This window comes from Drosophila ananassae, chromosome 3L, assembly GCF_017639315.1.
Source record: "Drosophila ananassae strain 14024-0371.13 chromosome 3L, ASM1763931v2, whole genome shotgun sequence".
Lineage (NCBI taxonomy): Eukaryota > Metazoa > Arthropoda > Insecta > Diptera > Drosophilidae > Drosophila > Drosophila ananassae.
The window spans coordinates 17,743,242-17,765,443 of record NC_057929.1 but is presented as its reverse complement, the minus strand read 5'-3'; the positions used below and the strand labels follow the sequence as shown (position 1 = coordinate 17,765,443).

Here is a 22,202-nt window from a genome sequence, read left to right as displayed (position 1 = left end):
TTGAAACTGTTTATTTATTTATTTGCTTATTTATCAACACGCCATGGCAACCACCCACTAACTGGAAAAAAGACAAGCCACCGGCCCACGGAAGTTTGTAGCTCTGATACGTGCATGGGTGTGTGTGAGTGTGTGTCTGTGTTGGCCAAGTTACAGCTGTTTTGCGGGTATAACAGTATAACAGCTGAGAGCATAGCATAGAAAAAAGGTAAACAAACCGGCTGTTGCAGTTTTACTTCCGTCCAAGAGAGCAGTAATGTGGCCTTAAGAGAGCGCCCGAAGAGAGGCTTGAAACAATAAAGGGTTTTTGAAATTTTCAAAAAACCCAACTCCCGCATGTCCAATAACTAATTGTCTTCATTTGTTTGGATTTGGCCAAAAAAACAACTGCCTTGGCTTTGTAATATTCGGTTGTCTCTTGGCTACTACTATTTTCTACTACTATTTCGTGGTCGGTTGTTTTGGGGGAGAGGGCGGCCATAGACTTCGGCAAATGCCGGCGAAACCAGTTCGTGGCAGCTGGCTCTTCTTCTACCTCCTCGTTTTAGCCATCAGCGCTGGCGACTGTTTTGGCCTTTCAGTTGAGCTTTGCCAGCCAAACGATAAAGTCGAATACGAAGCTGCGTTTGTTAGCGTGTTGATTTCCTTCAAGTCGAATCGAATCTCTTAGTTCGTGTCCGCGGTACTGAAAACCGAAAAAAAAACAGCAGCACCAGCAGCAGCAGCCGCATCAGCAGCAAAAGTAGCAGCAGCAGTAGCAAGTCGCAGCAGCAAAAAACAAAAAAAAAAATTCAAAAAACACGTTTTACTCCCGCACATTGAAAACGGTAATTTGAACCCAAAAAACAAAACACAAAAAAGAAAAATAAAAAATATACAAAATGCAAAATACAAACCCCAAACAGAATGCTACAAATTAGTTAAATTAATTAAAAAATACAGACGTTAAACGAAAGCCAGTTTTGGGAATAAATTAGGAGAAATTTTGAACAAACAGAAAAAGGCAAAACAAAAACCAAAACATGGCTCAAAGCGTAGGGGAGAGATACAAATATTTTCCTAATATTATCTATAAAGTATAGATATTTTTGTGAAATTTCTTCGCATCAAAATAATTCATGAAATGCATAGCATAAACGTAGTATGTGTCTGAGATGGCTGCCTTCTGAACAGCCTTGAAAGCTGGAAAGCCTCCTCTGCTGTCAACCGAATAGTTGCTGTTGCAGCAGCAACAACAACAGTTGCAACAACAACAACAACAAGTACTAATGCTGCTGCAACAAAAGCATCGCAAGTCACAACAAAAGAAAACAGAAGCGGCAGCTGACTTTATGACGTCGCCAGGTTTGGCGTGTTAACCTGGCCAAGAGCAGCTACCTGGCTAGACATGAAAGCTTGTGGTGTCTATCTGTTGCAACTGCAACCTAAGCTGCAGCCAAGGCACACACTAGCGCACTAGCACACTCGCCACCAATACAGGCACACTCGAAAAAAAAACGAGATACACTAACTAAACAGAAACTGCAGGCCCAGACTAAGGCCTCAACTCACACATGTGTGGAATGAAATTCGCTTTTGTTTTATGATTTTCATAAATTCTTCAAAAGCAAACAAACAAAAAAAGTTTATATTAAAAAGAAGAAGAAAATAGCTAAAAGCGCGCAAAAAATCCCTATTCATGTTCGAGTGTGTGTGTGCGAGTGGAAAAACCGGTTGCAGTTAAGGTTCCTTTTATTTGTGTGTTTGCGTGTGTTTTTTTTATTTTTATTTATTTTTTGTTGCTTGGCACAGGGCGAAAATAAATAAAAGCGATTAACTTGAGACAGTTTTAGTAGCCAGTGTCCCCCCAGCGCCCTAGCCCCTTGTTTCTAAGCCTATGTGGGGCCTAGCCTAGATACAGCCGTAATCCCCACGGAACCCCAGAAAAACTGACATTTTTGTTTGCCGGCAAGGCACCTTCCATTTATCATTTCATTAAATTTTAATTCATTTTTCGTTGTTCTCTTATTTTCAGTATATTCCCCATACTCTACCCGGAAAAGTCACAAAAAATTAAGGATTTAAATCGCTTACCTTGTTTGTTTCATAATTTCCATAAATATTTGTGTTTTTGTGTTTTTTGAATGAAAGTGTGTAACCAGAGAATATGGAAAAAGTGTTTCGTTTTTGTGTCCATAGTTTTCATTACTAATTGAAAAGTGAAGACAGGCAATTAAAGGACAATTTAGTGACGAAGGCGACGCAGACAAACCAAGTGAGTCAATAGACAAATATATATTACATATTTGGACAGAGTGTTAATTAAATTGCTGCCTCAATACCCTCGAGAGCCTTTGAGTAAATTTTCCAAAAATTTCAATTTAAATTTGCAATTAAATTGGATTGTTTGCCATTCCCCATTCCCTCTCTTTGTACCACAAATGCTATCTAATCAGCATCTTTCCATTATTTAATAGCTTATATTTACACTCTCGCACCCCGTAAACTGAAAGTGCAGCTCCATAAATATCACCCATACGACACGTTGGCCCGCCGGAACGTGCCTGGCATGCTGGAGCGGGAGCCAAATCAATTAAAGCCTTTGGATTTTACGACTTGGCCGCACTAACTAACTGATGGCTGGCGCTTAAAGCCCATCTCAGAGGCAGTTGCCGTCGGGCCACGCCCCCTAAACTCCCACCAAAAACGCCAATATAAACAAACGCGTGCAACATTTGCATAAACTCGCGCCACTCTTTATTGTTCGTTGGCTGTTTGTTAGTTGGTTTGTTTGTTTGCTTGTCGGTGTTTTCATTGTTTTATGTTTCGTCCAAACTCTCAAATATTCAAAAGCCAATTGGCCAAAGTTTTTTCTTCGGTTTTGTTTGCCGAATATGCAAATATATAACAGCAAAGGAAAATATTTTCATTTGACTATTTTTGTTGGCATTTTATCTGTTTTTGTCGCATTTTGTGGCAATTAAGTGACAGCGAATTAATCATAAAAAGGCGTACAATTTTATGCACAACATTTATTGGACAGCTGTCGATATGGCACAAAAGGTGCGCTCCATGAATGTAATGTTTGCTTGTACCATAACTCATTTAAATAGCTAGACCTGCACTTTTGTTCGACACTGTAGAAGCTACAAATGATGCACGTGGGCTTCGCTTGGCTTAGGTCGGAATCAACTTGATTTATGTAAATTGAAAAGCGACCGAATAGCAAAACAAAGTTATAATTGAGCGACGAGATTAAAATGCATTTTTCGATCCACCGACAACCAAATGTCTAGAAAAACAACAATAAAGTGAAAAAAGAGGATTATGAATATCTCATTTGAATGTATTTTGGATAATATTTAGTTTTGTACCGAAAACTTTGGCTTGCCAAAATAATCCCTCCATAATCCCCACAAAATGGAGACCCAAACCCAAGCCAAGGGGACCGAAAACATTTTCCACTTGAATGCCAGCCCAGAAATGCAATTAAAATCCACTAAATGCAGCAGTTGGTGGCCCAAATGGCATTGCAATCGGTCCTTCCTGAAACAACCCACCCAACTCCCACCTCCTCCCACGAATCCTTTTCCCTTTTGAAGCTAATTAATTTGGCATTAATTTTAATGCAATTTGCTGGCTTATCTCAAATGCCAATAAATCAACACGAAAAACGGTTGCGAGTAAATCTCATATCCAAAATTCAGTGCATAACTCATATTTGTATTCGGTCTTTGCTTAATTAAAAAAAAAATAGGAATCATTTAAAGTACCCCCCACAACAACAAAGCAATAAAGCAAGAGGCTGGGGAAAAATAATGAATAAATTGCGTAGATCACACAAATTGAAGCATTTCTGCCCTGTCGAGTGTTAAATTGAAGATAATTTTTAATTATGGCCACAGTCGGGCCAAGCGCGCACGTTAAATTGCCTTTTAAAATTCAATTTACATTTTGGTTTTACTTTTCCGTAAAGGGTTCACTTCGGTTTGGTGGCCAGTTTGGAGCAGCATCATTAACTGGCGAGGGTTATAAAATTAGTTTTGAAACCATATATTTTTTGAATAATTTTTTTGTACAAATTTTTAACCTCTTTAAATAGCCTTGTACAATTTACTTTTTACTTTAAAGTCTTCCGAAATAAATCTAACTCATGGTTTTGGTTTTTTATCTATGTTTTCAACAGTTTTAAAGGTGTTTCGAATTCTGTATTTTAACTAAAAATTTAAAAGCGATTATAATCAGGAATACGAAACAAATTTGTGCTAATGAGCTACTGAAAAATGTTAAAAGAAACATGGAACTTTTTCATTTAAGATAGGAGACAGATTGCAGAATTGTATGAGGCAGTGTTTCTAACTAAATATGTTAGTTTTTGTAAAGTTTTTAAGCAATTTATGATTATATAATACTTTAATTAGAGGAATAAATATCTTTAAAAATATATTGTTTCTTTAAAATAAACTCCTCGAACCACCCTCGCCAAAATCTGATGACTTTGAACGCGACCTGGAAACCAGAGTGGAGCAGAATGAAAAACAATTACACGCATGTGCGTAAAGCTTTGGCAACTTGGCTTCGTAGATGGCTCAAAACTCGAGACCCGACGATCTTTGGGACTTTGAGCTGTGAGGTACTTGGAGGAACACCCCTTCCACTCCCCCTCCCAAACGCCCATACGCCCCGCCGCTCCCGGCTGGTGGCCTCTCTTTTCCTCTGCAGGAAGCTGCGTGGTTGTGGCATTTAAAAACGTATTAATTTTGACGCGCCAGGCTGGCCCTGTTGTTGGTGTTTTTGGCCAGAAAGAGCCTCAGATGTTGCGTGTGTTGGCCTGAGCCGACACTGATGATGGTATCTGTATCCGAGATCTGCGGCCATGTCCGATGTTGTGGTGTTGTATCTGAGAGGGTCTCCCGATGAGCCGAGTGATATAAATGCGAATAAGTTACGTCAATTTTTGTGTACGAGTACGCCTGCCCGGGTCTTTGGAATACTTTATCATTTCGTTTTTGTTCTTCCTGCTCCTCCATCATGAGTTCTTGTTTATTTTTTGTGTTTTTTTTTTCGTCTACGAGGTCTACAACCTTGGTTGAGTCGAGTCAGGTTTACTGGAGCTGGCTGTCACTTCAACTTCATTGATGTGGAACGTAGAACACATATCCCCAGACTTTGAAGGGAATCCATCTAGTCGGTCACCCCAAGACCCGCTGCCTCAGTTTAATTATTGAGGCATAATTAGCCGCTATAAACTGATTGGTTTTCCTATGACAAATGATGTGAACTATAGCTCCACTGACGACTGCATGTATTTGTAAATATTTGCATAAATATTACATCTGTTTATGCGAATTAATGCTAATGAGGCTTTAACGATTAAGGGCCGCAGACGAATGACAGAAGCCAATGACCCACAACCGGCCACAATTGATAGAATGCCAAGAGGGCCAAGATCAGAAACGGGCCGAAAGAGCTCCGCTGTTTTGGTATCTGGTGTTATAAAACATTTCATTACACGATACAATTGAGTGAACGCCTTGAACTTCCGCTTCGAGAAGTTCAGCTCAGTTCAGAGCGCCGACCGAACCAATGAAGTCAGAGTTGGCCAGCTAGCTTTCTTGGCCAAGAAGCCAGGGGGAGGCCCGGGATAAGGAGGTGTTGGGGGAGACAGAGGTTGAGGTGGAGGTGGAGGAATGACAAGCCAAGACGTAGACGAAGACGAAGACTCGTCCACAGTCATTTTGTGCTGAGTTGTATCTGTGAGTCTGAATCTTCATTTATGAGGTTACACGGGGAGAAAATTGGTGCATGTAGTTGATTAGATGATACAAGATGATATGATACTAAGAATTAAGGGTTAATTTATTCAAAAAAATTAAAGATAAAGCTTAAGATACAAAGTTAAGGTAAAGAAATTAACAAATAGTGTTTATTCCTTGAGTTTTTTCAGTTAGAGTTCAAAGTTAAACAAATTTTATCGAAAAAAAAAAAAAACTGTTCGTATAAATCTTTTCTATATAATATTCTAATATTAAAGTAAATCAAAAGATTTGTTTATTTTCCTCTTCAAAATCCCCTCTAGTTTATAAACTTTATTATAGATGGTACTCTCAAAATCAATATTTAATATTGAAATGTTAATTGGTGAAAAACAATTTATATTGTAAATAGAAAATAATAATTAATCAAAAGATTCGACTTTTATAAAAATTATTAAGTTTTAATAATAGGTAAATATATTATCTTTATAACTTGAAAAATAGTTCAATATATTTATATACATATACCCGAATATAATTATAGCCACGGGACGAGTAGGGTTATTTTAAATATGATTTTCTTTTGCAACAAAATCAACTGATAATACCTAGTTTTTTGTCACTGTGCATTTGTGTGAAGCCATGTTTCACACTTCAGAGAGCCTATCGGCGGCCGCAGCAGGCCAAACAAATTGTAAAGTCATAGGCAAAGAAGCGACCGGCCACAGAGCCACATTGCCACAAAGCCACAGAGCCAAGTCCAAGAGCAACTCCAATACCAACTCCAATAGTGCAGACCCAAGACCAAGACCAACTCCAAGTCCAAGTCCAAGTCCATGACCAACTCCAACTCCTTTTCGAGTGGGGCTTTGAGGCAATGGCAGGCTAGCAAGCTAGAAGGCAGGCAGGCGGGCTGGCAAAAAAATAAAGTTAAGCAGTACAAAAAGGCTTTTAATTTTAATTTGCATATGGCAGAAGGCGCTCGAGCGGAGCTGCCGTGGCGAGCCGTGGCTAGAACCAAAGTATCTGCAAGATACATGCGAATGAGAACGACTTTGGCCCTTTTTGCAAGTGGAAAAAATGCAAGTTAAATTTAATTTATTTCTCCGGCGATTGCTGAGCTTCAAGAGGAGTTCTTTATTTTGTATCCCCCTTGATTTTTTCTCGCTCCTAGTGCTCCAAGTACTTGCTCGTTTATTTTTGCTATTGTTGGTGGTGGATGGTTGTGTGAAAAATGGGGGGAAAAAAAACAGAGAAAAATAAAGACGAGTTCCACCGGGCCGAGTCTCACTCTCTTCTTAAGTGGGTTCAACTCTAATGACCGCGTGTGAAAATGAAAATGGAAAATGTGCTTCTTCTGGTTTTTGTTGGGGCTTTTCTGTTTTCTTGTAGTCGGCGGCGTTGGCGGCTTCATCATCATCTTGCAACTCGCTCCACTGGCTTTGCCACGGTCAAGACACAACAACGCATCTTGTGGCCGACTGGATACTGGATACTGGATACATGGCATACTAGAGCGCGGGGTGCAACATGTGAACTTGTGAAAAATCGAAATTCCAATTCCAACGTTGCAACGTGGCTGGCTGCAGCCCCCAGACCGAGTAACGTTGAGAAATGATTTACGCTTAAATAACATGTTGCATGTGGCAAGTATGTCGTTGTTGTTGTGGTTGCAGAAGATCGTGAAGTTCTTCTTCAACTTCCTTCTGCCCCAGCCACCCGTCTACCCTCGCCTCACTGGCCCGCGGCAATGATAATGAATTTTTAGCTCCGCCAGGAAATAACTCCAAGAAAATGGTAACCAAGAAAAAAAAAAGAAATCCCGGAGACAACAGGCACAAATTAAGGGATTCGGTTGCCCGGCGAAATTCACTCGGGGATTAGATCCAGGTCAGCGCAATCGATGCCCACAAATTATATTCAATTACCAACTGCCATATAGCGATTCGACCAAATCAATTATGGCCAACAATTTGCCAGGAAAGAACCCAATACCACTGGCTCCCAAACAAATTCAAAGATGCAGACGCAAAGATACACCGATGAAGATACTTTGTAATTACGCAATCAAGAGCCTACAGTGCGTTACGTAACTAAAATCCAGAAATAACCCAGTATACTGCCTTAAATTCTACAAACTTTGGCCTAATGGTGCGGAAAACTTAGATTCTTTGACAATTATTTTCGAATTTTCTGGCAAGCTGCGCTCCAAACTTTACAACTTACCGAAATTGGTCTTTAAGTTATGAAATAGACTGTGCGGAGAAAATATAATAATAAAGTCATGAAAACAAAAAACCAATTGGTGACAGGTCTGGAGAGGGACCCAAGTGGGGGAAATACGAGGAAAACTTGTAAAAAAAACTTCAAACAAAAAACTATTTCCGAGCGGGGAGCTTCAATGACTCGGGCACGAACTGATGCCCGATGATTTTGTTTTTGCTAAATTTTACATCATTTTTCTGTATTATTGACAAACCCAGACAACTCAATTCCGAATTTCTTCACTCACTCACAGTCGAGTGCAGAAATGCGAAATTATTTTGTAATATTTGCAATGCACAATTTAGGCCCAAATCGTGGCCATTTTGCCTTTGATTTAAGTTTTCCAATAACCGACTGCAGCTGCTGGCGAATGTAAACATTACAAATGGCTTTCGGACAGGCCCCTCGGGGCTCCACAGAAGTTTTCGACAAATTCAATTATTTTTCTATCCAATGATGCCCGAGCCGAGCTCTTCTCCCAACTATTTTTTGTTAATTTCAACGTACAACGTGGCGTATGAGCAATGCTTTTGACACATTTTATTGACACCGGAGGCGCCACATGGCAACAGCTTGCCAAAAATTGTGAATTTTTAAATGCCGACATAAAAACTTTACTCTGCTGTTAAGTAAATAATTTCATTAGCTGGCTAACAAAAAACCATTAAAAAAATGAGCTGCATTTTTATGCATAAATCCAGTTTATTACTTTTTTCTTGCGTTTTTGCACCGGACATGGCCGTGCAATTTGGGGCACGCGCCCACAGAGAGGCTAAAAAAAAGACACAAACTGACAAAAGCGGTACACAAATTGAGGGCACGGAGGCGAAGGTGGCCCAAAGGGGGGCGGCGGCACATGCAAATGCATATTGATATGTGTGAAAAATGGCCAACTGCATTGGCAGCGACACCAACAATGTGCAATCAAATTGGCCCAAAAAGTGACAAATACTCTCGATACAGGACCGACAGGTAAAGTTTTCCATTCTTCGCTCTGGTGGCTGGTTGGGCATTGTTGTTGCGCAACAAAGGCAACAAATCCAACAAGAGTCTATAGACAGATGGCCAGACAGTTAGATACTCGACACTGCAGACTCTGGCAGACGTATGGGTCTCAAAAAATGCTGCTTGGCACATGGCACATGCCAAAATGGCAACCGCAGCGTAAAAATGCCACAGCAACCAAATAGGACACAAAAAAAATGGCTCACAAAAATATCTACAGCGCAGTCAAATGCCAAATGATTTGTCAGCAATTGCTACCAGAGGGCTGCGATAGTGGGGGGTCAGGGGCTGCAGAGTGCACTGCTCTACAAAGCCTCTACAAAGGGCGGGAACTGAAATGCCAGAGAGGTTCTCAATGACGAAGCTCATCAAAGTGGGAAGAATATTGCTCGAGGCTTAACGGGGCGTATACGTAATACTGCAGATTTGGCTTAAAAATTTGGCTTATTCATCAATATGTATGGAAATTACTCTATTAAATTAATTTTTAGGAATTCTAACTAAAATTTGTGATGTTTATTAGTTAGAAAAATGTTAGTTGTTGTCATAATATTATACGTCAAAAATGTAATATTTTCATCAAATTATTCATCAAATTATTATTTTGCAATTTTTATTAAATCCTTTGGAGAAACCCTAGAAGTAGGCAACAAAATATTATTTTAAGCAATATCTATTGTGAATTAACAATAAACCTTTATTGGAGGTAGGAAGCTTGTGATAAGAGTAGCGGGTATAATATATGTACTTATTGGTTTAATAAACATAGATAGGTTTCTTTTCATTGTTAATGTATTAATCAATACAACAAATAAAAAAAAAACTAAAATGTTGAATAAAAGAGATAAAGAGCTTATAAAATATAAATGCATTTCTCTTTAAGTATTTTCCCAAACAAAAACCACAAGAGTATCTATATTAACGAACTATTATCCCAAAGTAAAAATGTTGTCTAAGCATTTTATCATTTCATAAATTTCAATCTCTTACTCCATTCAATGCAGGCATCCGATTTGCATAAGTCTTTAATTGATTCATGTCGTCTGGCTGATTGATTTCGTATTAACAAATTAAAGCCCCAAAAGCCAGGCCAACGCCAAGCAGCTGGCTGACAAGTGGTCGTTAGATCGGCCAAATCGCCTCTCAGCTCCGTCTGTCTCCAGTGTCTCCAATACTTGTGTCTCTCGAATGCCTCTAATGCGGTTTCTGCAACTCTCCGAGTTATCTAATATGTTCGGATCGTGATTGCCAGACAAATGACATTTGACATGTTATGTGGCCCAAACACAAAATAAGGCTTAATTGTGGCCGGCATTGTGGCCTCTCCATATGCCAAGTTTTGTGGCTTATCTGGAAAAATGGGGGAAACCGAGAATAAGAGAGTAAGTTGCTCATAAATTTGTCTGTTGGTGCTGCAATTGTTTAATTGTTTGCTGGCCGGGACCCGGGTTCGGTCTAGACCGAAACTGGACTTGGCTTGAAAGCATTTTTGTTTCGGAGTCTGATAATCGGTTTAAAAGTGACTCAACTTTTGGGCTTGCTTTTGGGCAATTGTTGGGTGTTTGTTTTCCGTTTTTATATTTTTTTTTTTGTCTATTATGCTCTTGGAAATTATTGTCAATTGTTTGCCAGCATGAGCTGAATTAATTTCAGAAACAATTTTCCAGAGTTTTAATTGCGCCACTGGGCGTATGAAAGAAAGCTTAGGCCGGATTATGTGTGATGGGAATCTGGGGATTCCAGAGGCTAAAAGCTGGAACATTTTTCGGTTAACTTATGCAAGCGACCTTAGCCAAAATCTGAAAATCGGAAAATCAGAAAATCGGATTTTTCCCTTCATAAACATGCCGCGGGTGATGCCAGTTAGTCAGTCAGTCAGTCAGTTAGTCTGTCAGTTTGTCAGATCGTGATCGATGCTCACAATTTTCATCGGCTTTTGTTATTGTTCTCCATGGAATGCGACCGCCGCTTGGGGCTAGAAATCGGCTTCGATTTTGACAGGGCCAACTGTCAACGAGCCGCAATCCGCAATCCGTAGTCCGACTGCAGCTGCTGCAGCCACAAAATATTGGCCATAATTTGGCCCAGCTTTTGGCCCTTTCTGCTGTCACTAAATCGTGCTGTCAGGTTTCCCATGGTTCCATGGTTCTTGATCGTGTCCAAAGTTCTAATTGCACTTCAGGGGCCTAATCGAGCAAATGAAACTTATTTAATTTGCTCGGCAACGTTCCATCTTCGGGCCATTTCCTGGTCATTAACATTTCCAGCAGCCAACGAGGAGTGGGCTTATGATTTTCTTAAATTAATTATAAATTCGACAGCATTCTAATTGAATCTGTGCACTGGCAGTGCCCGAAATCCAATCTCGTGCAAAATCCGACTGAAAACTTTCTGAAAAACCCCATAAGCCAGAAGTCCGAAATGAAGATAAACACTCGACGTTTACACACATGGGCGTTGTGGGTGGTCGGACGGTCGGATGGTCGGATGGTCGGTCAGGGGGCGTGGCTTTGGGTGGAAGAACTTGTGACAAACTTGGCTAACCGCCATGGCTGGAGTTTCCATGTAGCATGTTCCGTGCTCCATGTTCTGCTGGCATGCTTGGCGTATACGCAATATGCACAAATAAATGTCAACTTAGATGCGCCTGCCCCTCACTCTCACCCTGTCCCCTGCCGCCTTTATCCTTTTAGTCGAGTTCTGCAGCTAAGCCCGCATTTAATAAAAACGAAATGAAATTAAATATTCCACAACTCGGCTGACAAAATGTCAAGTGTAGCAATAAACGGCAAGAGCTTCCTATCTGTCCCGAATACCAAAAAAACATACCAGAACCAGAACCCGAACCCGAAAGGAACAAAAAGCCAAAGAAGCGTTTCTAATGAATTACAACAAAATGCGGGAGAGCGCAACGAATGAAAAATTATTTAAACTTGCAAAAAAAAACTTAAAAATAAAGGGGAAAAAAAAGAAGAAGGAGAAGAAATTAATTTTGCAAATTTTTAATTGCTCATGTCGTTTGGCGAGGCAGCCAACGATCGCATCAAGCTTGGCTGAAGCTGCCGGCTATTTGTTTTTTCTTGCCATTTTTTGCCTTTGCTCCGACTTTGCGTGTCTTCTCCGCTTTTTTAAAGTTGAAGTTTAAGGTCAAAGAGAGGCAGAGATACTCGCGCTGTCAACATGGCTAAGACTCGCAACTCGCTGTTTTCGCCTCAAGTTCAAGACCAGCCCGACAAGACCACTTGCGATATACTCACTCTATACCTTGCTACATATATACTTCTCCTTTATTTTTGTGATTTATTTACTGGCCGCCAGTGTCCGTTGATGGCAAAATCAGCTTAAGCCCAGAGGAGCAGCTGTCATCTGGCGCTGATGAAAATTTTGTGTTCCAGCGCATTTTTTATATATTTTTTGCGTACTTCCTCGGCTGTCACGTGTGCGAGAGTTCAATTGAAAAATCATTCCTATGGAGAATACCTCGAGCGAAATTGATTCCCTCCCTCCGTACGTAAAGGGTTTCCACTCGTAAGCGGATATATGTTTACAGCTTGACAGTTTCGATATCAGGAAGCAGGTATATATATATTCATGATTTTCCATTAAAACAAACAGCAGCTGGGCTAGACATCAATTGCTTGGTTTTCTGGAAAAGAGCATTAGACTGGCAAGACACTTGTGTTTATTTCAGAGGAAGTCCTCTGTGTTTCAAACAAAATAAAACACACACGGCAGTGTAATCAAATTAGCATTCGACCAGAACATTTTTAGCCAAATTTTTGCAATCGTCCGAAAGCATTTAAATCCACTTCCAAAAGGCTTTTGTCCAAAATCTGAGCACTCAACGTAAATGAGATTTAATCACTAACCGCCATGGGAGGGCATACATTGGCTATTTGCTATTTGATCGGCTCCCAAGCGGCTTAATTTGCAAATATTTTTCTGTCGCCGCAACAAATTGCTCCCCATTGAACCAGGCCAACGAAAAAAAAGAGTCAGCCAAACCGAATCGGAACGAAACACATCCCATGGGACTTGTTTGGAGGAAGAGAGGCGCGTTTCTGGGGCTCCTGGTCTTCAGTTTCAGGCTGTCAGTTTGGCAGCTGGCTCATAATTCGCCGGCAGGAAGTTGCCAATTGGCAATTGACCGGCAGACGAAGGGGCCCAGGGGCTGCGAAAAGAACCCCTTAATTACTTATCATATATGGCTGTGGCAGGATATGGTGGCAGACACGCCGATACCCGCTGCATGCTACCCGCTGCACAAGTTACTGCCGCTCATAATCGAGTGACCAGACCAGATGAGTCTAATCAGCCATGGATACAGCCATTTATAAAAGCCAACAGAGACCCTCCACTGCACCTCCACTACTGTCCCGTCTCTCCTTCTGCATAAAATGCAAATTTGCATTTGCCAAAGCGATTAGTTCGTGTCGAGCTGCAAGAGCATTCGAGAGCAATAAAAATATTTGCCATTGCAGCAATGCAGCTGAAACAAAACTGAATTAATCAAGGGAGGGAGGGGTTGCCTCCAGCGGGGGTTGGGAGGTTGGGTGGGGGGAAGTGGCAAGTGACATCCGTTGCTCGTCAGCTTCCGCAGGCTAACAGGTGCACTTTGCAAAAAAGGGGGAATCGAATATAGAACAAGTTTTTATTTCATGGTTCAAGAAGAAAGAAAATAGGAGTTATTAGTTTTTAAGATTTAAGGGATATAGAAAATATATTAAGGTAAGTGTATATGCAAATTATTTATAAAAAAAGATTCTATAGCTATTTTTCCGAGTGCCTCAACTGTATCTGTTGATGTCTGTTTGGTTCTGTTCGATGTGGCTCGGGGCCTCCCCGAAGACCGAACAACGGAAATGTTAAATGCCGCCAAGAGGCAACAGGGCCACCCCCACATCCATCCCCCTGGCCACCCTTTGCGCATCCCCCTGTCAGAGTCTTTTCATTGATCATTGATTGAGTTTCGTTTCGATTCGTTGGCTTGTGTTAGGACTCCGCAGTCCAGGTTTGTTCACATTCCCATTTGACTAGCCCCGATTCCGATTCCCAGCTACCGGCTCCCGGTTGCCCACTCCTGACTCCCGATGGCAAGTTTGAGTTTTTTCTTCTGCTGAATGGACATGTTGGCCATGTTTGTTGACCAGTCCGAGAGCCAACAGTGTCCCTTTCCTCCAGCTACTTATCTCTGAGGCAGTGTGCGTGTGTATCTGTGCAACTGCGGGCATCTCTGCTCTGCGCTTGTGTTTGTTTGTGGAAGTGACTTGCGACATAAAGTGCTTTTATTGATGTTCATTTGGTAAGGCAATTTGTAGCATTTTGTGACATTTATGCGTCTGGGCCATTTAAATGCCATTATGCAATTTGTTGTCCATCTGTTTGGGTGCTGGCTGCTGGGGGAGAGAGGGCTGGCTTGGGGTGAGAGGGAAAGAAAGGCAAGGAGCAGAAGTGTCAACAGGCTTTAAACCCTTCCTTTTTCCACTTCTAAGTGGAAATTCTAGTTAAATGGTCTAAGGACATTAAGAGCTTATAAAATATGTGCTTAATTTGAATGAAAATTTAATCGGAGAATCAATTTAATCAGACTAGCTTGATATAGTGGTATTTTAGTTAATAAAGTTAAAGTCTTAAATGGGAATTAGTTCCAATTTGACATTAGTTTGGAAGTTTAGGATAGACATCACAAATTGTTAAATATTTGAAATATATTTCAGTAATAGGATCTTGATAATTATATGATCAGTAGCTTAGACTATACGATAACCGATACTTCGATTGAAAAATCTATATTAAGTGTGTTTTAAGGGTGCCTTTAAGGATAGTTTCAAGCGATATTTATACCCGGTACTATTTAACATTTATTTTAAAAAAATTACCTAATCACCTCCATGGTATCTATGAGTCAGTAATTTGTCTATTTAGAATTCAAATTACATTATTTATTCGTCGACAGCTTGCATTCCAAAATAATTTCAGTTTTCAGCACTTGAAAAGTAAACCGAACCAACTGACCTGCCTCAACTTGACTTTATTTTTACAAAAAAAAAAAACCGAAAAACCGAAAATTTATTCAGCTAACGTGAACGTCACTGGAGTTAGATATTCCGTTTTAAATTACTGAAATATTTTGTTTTGGCTTCATTTCGGTTTTGGGTTTTCTGTTTTTGCTGTTTTGTATCTAAGCGATACACTTTTGGGAGTAGGAACGAGAAACGAGTTTTCATAACCAGAAAGGCAGTTGGGCAACCGCGTTCTCTCCCACTCGGCTGCAGTTCATATTCATTAATTTATCACCTCGGCGGCGGGTTGGGTAACTCGGTATATAGACACTGATTTTTTTTCTAAAGTGTATGTATATCGGTGTGCTTTTCTGGGCTACCAATTAAGTGTGAAAAACCTTTTTCACTTTTTTCTGTGACTTGCGGCCTTGCCACGGTGCCAGCAACAGTTACTGTCACATTGAGCCAAGTGGCAACCGCAGAAGCGAGTTGTTTCGGTTTTGGATTACAATGAAAAATGGCTCAAAGGCGTCTGCGGAAGTGCCGGGCCGATAATGACTGAGACTGAGAGGAATGGGTATGAGCCAGGCGGACTGATTCCCGGAGAGGGATTTAAGTGAAAGGAAAGTGAAATATTAAGGCGGATCTGGGGTGTGCGAGGGAGGTCTGAGGGAGCTACGAAATTTAAGCCGTAATGAAGGTTGTGTTATGCCCAGATTAATTAAAAAAATTTATGAGCTCGGAATTCCTTGCGGCCTGCAAAGAAATTTTAATATAAATATTTTACAAGGCATTGTGTTCATTGATTGCCGGCCAAGAATTTCATACCTTTAATTTACATTTCTGTGGATTAATTTATCTATTATTATTGTAACGATATTCAATATTAATTTATGTGTTATTTAAGGTTTTGATGATATTGCACAATATTAATTTATGTGTTATTTAAGGTTTTACTCACAAATATTCGTGAAATAATTGTTGAACTAATTCTGCGGATTGAACTTTTATTATTCGCTTTTGTGACCTTAATTCTCAATCAGTTCTAGCAAAGTTACTTATAAGTACTATCCTCATTTGCATATTTTTAAGATTGATTTCCTTTTCCAACAAAAATATTTTATTAACGATATGCAATATTATTTTATTTTGTTATTTAAGGTCTTGCCGATGTTGTCAAAATTAATCACAAATTTTTTGTGAAATATAATTCTGCGGATTGCACTAATTCTCAATCAGTTCTACCAAAGTTTGTAAGAAGGGCTACCCTCATTTGCATATTCTTTCAAATATAAATATTTCTTTATAAATGGGTTATCTCAAGTCCAAACCTTTTATATTGATTTACTTATTTATGTATCACTCTGATTACGGTTTCTAAGCAATAAAAAAACTATTCACCTATTCTGTAGTTTCAATGTTTGCTTTGCCTCTGCCCCTGGATTTTATTTCCTTTCGTTGCCTTCAATGAATATTTTACTCGCAATTGTTGCCGCTGTCTCCCCTATCAGCCCATAAATTTCACATTCTCTGGCCCCCAGACTTCTTTTATTTCGATTTTTCCCCGATTTTTTTTTGCAGCTGTATTCCAAATGATTTAATATGCAGAGTCGTAAATTCCATTCAAAAGTTTTGGCACTCAAATCACAGTGTGTATTTTTCTATCGTATTTGTTTTTGTTTTCAGCCGGCGGTATGTGCGATTTTGTGTGTTTCTTGCACCTTTATCTTGGCGTGTTACGTGAGTTGTCTGCCCCGAAGAAACTTGGGGAAACAAATCAATGTCTTTGGCTTTCAACCTCTTACTCCGACTCCGACTTCGACTCCCACCGGCGTGCCGTCTCTTTCTAATCCATCGATGAAATTGCATTCACGCGGGGGTGCACTGCGGAAAATCTATCTGACAGATACGGTTCTACGAATGTAAGCAAAGTCCGAGTACTTCTCGCAGTGCACTACTGTGTTTGTTTTAATATGCGTTAAGCGTGGCTGCTGCTGTTGTTTTCCAAACATGCCACACTTCGATTTAGATTTTTCCCCCTTGCCACCACGCCTTGCACTAAAAACTTCACCAAACTGCATTTGCGGTGGAAGTTGATTTTGTTTTTTTTCCGTTGGTTTTCTGAATTTTTTGTGCGCTTTTGCAGTTGCATTTGTCACAAGTTGCTGCTGCCAGTGGTGGTGCCTGGTGCCAGTACTTCTGGTGGCACTCTTGTTTGTGCAACGTGTTTGCGGCAGTGTTTGCCCAGCTTTAGTCATGCCGAAGTTTATTTTCCATTTCGGTCAAAAAATAATATCTTGTTTGTTTAAGCTTCCGGTCCAAATCATATGTTAAACAAATAGCCAAGACTTTTTCCAACGAAAATGCAATTTTCTTCTTAAAGTTATTGGTTCGAGCGAAGGACACACTTGAAAGGAGCAATTTATTGGCCATATTTATTATAAAACATGAACCACAAAAAAAAGGGGGACGCGCTAAAAATGCTAAGAAAATGTCCGCTGGAGAAAAATATCAAAAAGCCAAAGTCGCGCTGATGCGGTTGTGCTGCTCAAGTTGCCACAATTTGCTGGTGTTGCTCTGACTGCCCCTTCTGCAACTTCTTCTTTTAACTTCTTGTTTCTCAGTCGCTTTTTTGCGCTTTTTCCCTTTTATTTGTGGCATGGCGATGGCGATGGCGATTCATCTAAAAATAGCTTTTCCACACGCTTTCAGTGTGTTAAAAATAACATAATATTTTTCATACTTCTTAGAGCTGCTGCTGTTGCACTTTGCGCTCAAATTGAAGAAATATGTTGCAACTTTGCGTGTCGCAAGGGGCGGGCAGGCGTCTAAGGCGGTTCGGGGCGCTTCAAGCTAATAGGTAATAAAATGCTAGAGCTTTAAAAGGTACTCCCCAGACCCTCGTCTTACCCCACTGTTTTCCCTTGGCCATAATCAAAGTCAACAGCACAAATGTACCTGTTAGCATGCTTAGTCCCGCCACACACTGACACACACGAGCGTACAAATATCCGCAGATTCAGGTACACCTGCCCGAGACTTGCCTGTCTTGAGGTTGAGTCGAGTTGACTTTGCCGCCTGTCACTCTGCTCTTGCCAAGGGTATTATCATTTCGGCCACAAGGAGACACTTGTGCAGCTTCGTGAGGGTATATTTTTTTAATCTGTTTACTCGGGTCTTAAAATATGGTTCTTGGTCATCCTAAATGCTAATCCTTTCTTATGGTTTCATTGTAGATTTAATGGCAAGATTTTAATGTCAGTCAAAATCACTTTATTTAGTTTTTAAAGAGTCTTTTAGGTCCAATACCCTCTTGCCCTATAGCAACTAAGGGTATTAAGGATTTCTAACTATATTTTCCAATCTTATACCCCCAAAGATCAAGACCCTCTGAGTTTGAAGGGCATTTCTTAGCTCGGTTAACAAAAGACTGGCATCTCTTCCTTCCTGGACTTCCTCACTCACCTGTGCTGTCTGTGGCAGACTTTAATGCCTGCGTGTCATGAATGGCATCGCAATGTTTCCACTTTAGGGCTCTTGGCCCGACACACACAAAGGCACACACATGGAGACACATCACACGGAGCCATATGTACGGAGCCGTGTGCGGAGTTGGCTGATAAAATTATGACATATGAAACTTTGGCTGACATCAGGCTAAGCTCGGGCGAAAAGGCATGCAAAGCTGTCTGTTTTTTTCTCCGCCTTTTCATCTTTTTTCACGCTGGCTTTTGGCCTTTGTTTTGCCCCCCTCTCCCCATCAGTTTTGGCCATAAACATGCACACAACATGGCCCGATAAAGCGAGCAGTGAGCAGCGAACAGAACTCAACGTGCACTTGATTAAAGTGACTAAGAACCGGCGATTGGGGATTTTAATGCCAAAAGTAGGTGAAAAGGGGCTCCATAAGGGGCTAAGAGGAATTTTTCGGGGGCTTGGTCACGAACATGAAGTTTCTAGGTAGAGTAATTCTGTGGCAGCCGCAAAATGTTAATGACCATCAGACACATTACGTGTACGCCACATGGGCGTCGTCAGCAGAAACTTGCCAAGAGCCCCGTGGCCCAGTAGCAAGTGGCGGGAAAGAAAAGCACCCAAGTCGAAGGACAACTCTCTTCCCTTGAGACCTGATGTTGTCATTGTCATTGCACATTTGGTGTTTTAATTAAAACGAAATTAACTTGTGGCAAGTGGCCGAGAAGGGCGTGCATATTTGCGGCAATCCAACCTACCAACCTGCCGACCACTCTGCCCACCAACCCGGTAATGTAAGCCACATTTTTAATATGAATTGTAATAAGTTAAAAATTGCGTTACGGCTGAAATGCAATTACGAGGTGGGTGTCTGTGGAAAGGTGAAGAAAATAATGAATTTCAAATAACAATGTATGTCTGGAGGTAAACAATTCTTCTCAAGGAGTCTGCTTACATAATTTAAATAAGTTGACAACCCTAGTTTTAATGGAAGTTCTAGCAATACTGAGAGTTTCATTTTTTTAAGAATTACTCAACACTAAAAAATTTAATATAAGGCGAGTTTGGGCCAGTACTACTGTCCAGTCTGATACTAGGCCCTTCTGGTAGAAGGACTGCTTCCATCTAATTCTTATTTATTTCTCAATTATTTATATAAAAGTTTTCTTTTTAAAGCGTTGGATTTTAACCATTTGGCAACTGCTTATCTAATTTTAATTTTGAATTTAATTTTATATTTTACCTAGATGATCAAATTGTGGTTAATTTTTCCTTTTTATTTTGATACTCATTTTTAAAACATTGGTCTTTAGCGTCTAGGAACAAAAGCGTCTAGGAACTGATTTTCCTTTTTTATTTTTTTATAAATTGTTTTTTATTGGTTTAAAGATTTAAGATGAAATTATGATCAGTTTTTTCATTTATATTTTGGTACTCATTCAAAAACTTTGGTCTTTAACCATAAAACTTGACATAACAAAAACTAATGGGTACTGCTTTTCTTATTTTGATTTTGAATGACATTTTTTTGGGTAAGGCTTATTTAATAATGGATGATTTTCATTTTTGTTTTATTTTAACAATTTATTAAACTATCTTTAATCCTTCATCACATACTGAGCCAGACTCAAAGCTACTGGGTTCTGCTTTTCTTATTTTAATTTAGTTTTTTCATTTTCATATACCTCTTATTTGTTTTTATTTTTTCCAATGGAGTTCTTGAAGTTTGTGGAATGTGCAAAAAGAATATAATATATATATTTTTGTAAAGTTTATTTTTGTTATTTTTGTGTTAAACTACCAACAAATTTGCTTTTTTTTGTGTTTTTGTTTTTATATTTGTTTAATTAGATCATTGGTTTTTTGATACCGACCATTGGCAAAAAAGATCTAGCTAATTTCTTTTTTTCTTATATTCTGCTTTATCCTTGTACCTAAGATATATTTTATTTCTCATTATTTATACTGCTATGGAGTCCTTGAAATTGATAGAATATTTTCAGTTAATAAAAGTACACATGACATTTTCTATTTTATGTAATTATTAATTTATTTATATGAATTGTGTATTTTTGAATTTTTAAATTCAATGAATGTTATAACTGTTTCTCTTCCGGGTCTTATTACTACTTTTGTTTTATTTTTGAATCCTAATTTTAGAGTAAAATTGGATCCAAGTTTTCTTTTGTGATATATTTTACGTATGTCACAGCAACCTGTAAAAAAAGAAACATATATTTTCTTTCTTCAATGCATGGTACTCTTCGATAATGGGTTCTTCTCTTCCGGAGATTGAAGTCTTTATTTTGATTGACTTTTTTCTTAAACTTTTCTTTTTTAATTCTATCTATTCCATAAATTTCTAAAGTTATGGTTCAGAAGTTAGTTATATTTTCTCAAACGCAATTAATCCGTTTTAAATATAGATTTGAAAATAATTAATTTCAATGCACAAATGTGTTAAAAAGTTTGTTTGAGCTTCTCAAATGCTGCTGAATTGATTATAAATATTTACTTATGCTTAATTGAACACTTGAGATTTTATTTGCATACTTATGTCTTCCTTAGACTTATGTCTAAGTTTAAATTAAAAACATTTTGTGGCTATAAGCAAATAAAAACTCGAGAAACTTTAAACCTTATCCCCTATTCCTAAAGTGTTGCAAGCCCCACTTTCAACACCATTCAGAAATATCTGCTTGCAGCATATTGCCATCTGATTCCGGGAAAAACAAATCCCTACTCGTGCCACTTGCCCCGCTGCAAGTGCTGGGGAATTCGCGGGGCAAGTTGATGATGATCCGATTAAAACTCTTATCAGTTAGTTATTCCTCCCACCGACATGGATATCCTTGCAGTGCAGTAACTTAGATTGTCCAGGAGGGCTATGGGGGCCAAGTTGGGGGAAAATTCTGTTAACAGAAAGGGGAAATGAAAAAAAAGGGGCAACCAAGTCCGGCAAAAAGGCGCAACGAAGCGGCAACAAAGTTTCAGTTTCATCTTTTTTTTGCCATCTTTTTTATAAAAATAATTCTTTTTTGTGCGAAAGGGTGGAGGAAGGGAAAGGAGATGGTGGTGGTGGTGTGGCAGGCAGGAACAAAAGCCCGACCAGGGCTACAAATTTTGTTGGCTTTGAATAAGTTGGCTTTTTGTTTCAGGCCCGGCCGGCCTGCCGCCCATCTTATAAATAAAAACATATTTATGCAAGGCTAAGACCAAGGATAAGGATGATCCTTTTCGAGGCTGGCTGGATAAGTGTTGCAGCAACTTTTGCCGCAAGAACAAAGGGGCGACCAGCGAGCGGGAAGTGGGCGGGAGGGAGCATCCATTGAGTCTGCGGGCAAAGTGGCAATTTTTATGTATTTATTTGCCTCCGTGCCCCGAGGCAAGCCAAACCAAACCAAACCGACAAAAAAAAGGCGATTGCAACTGCGGAATGAAATTTATTGCAGGTCGCGACGTTTTTTGTAATTAAATGTTTGGTCAGTGAGCCAACTTAAGTTTTATTTTTTATTATTGCCGTTTTTTGTTGCTGGCTGCCCCTTCAGCAACGGCCTGCGCCTCCAGTTCGCAAATAACAATGTCTCGCCGGCTAAGGAGATGGCTAAAAACCAAAATTGCAACAAGCTCGGCCGCATCAATTTCGTAATAAATTCTCAGAGCCGAGAATACAACAGAATTGAAACAAAAACAAAACACGAAAAACTAAAATACAATATAA

At 39.6% G+C, this 22,202-nt stretch overlaps 1 non-coding gene across 1 annotated transcript in view; it reads left to right on the top strand.

The window, feature by feature from the left end:
• Nucleotides 1–562: 562 nt before the first annotated feature.
• The window catches only part of LOC6493991, a 66,751-nt gene continuing 45,111 nt past the window's right edge, over nucleotides 563–22,202 (top strand). Inside the window, exons 1-2 of the transcript XR_006507320.1 lie at nucleotides 563–827; nucleotides 2,015–2,254. This is a non-coding gene — a transcript (uncharacterized LOC6493991). The remainder of the gene's footprint in view (nucleotides 828–2,014; nucleotides 2,255–22,202) is intronic.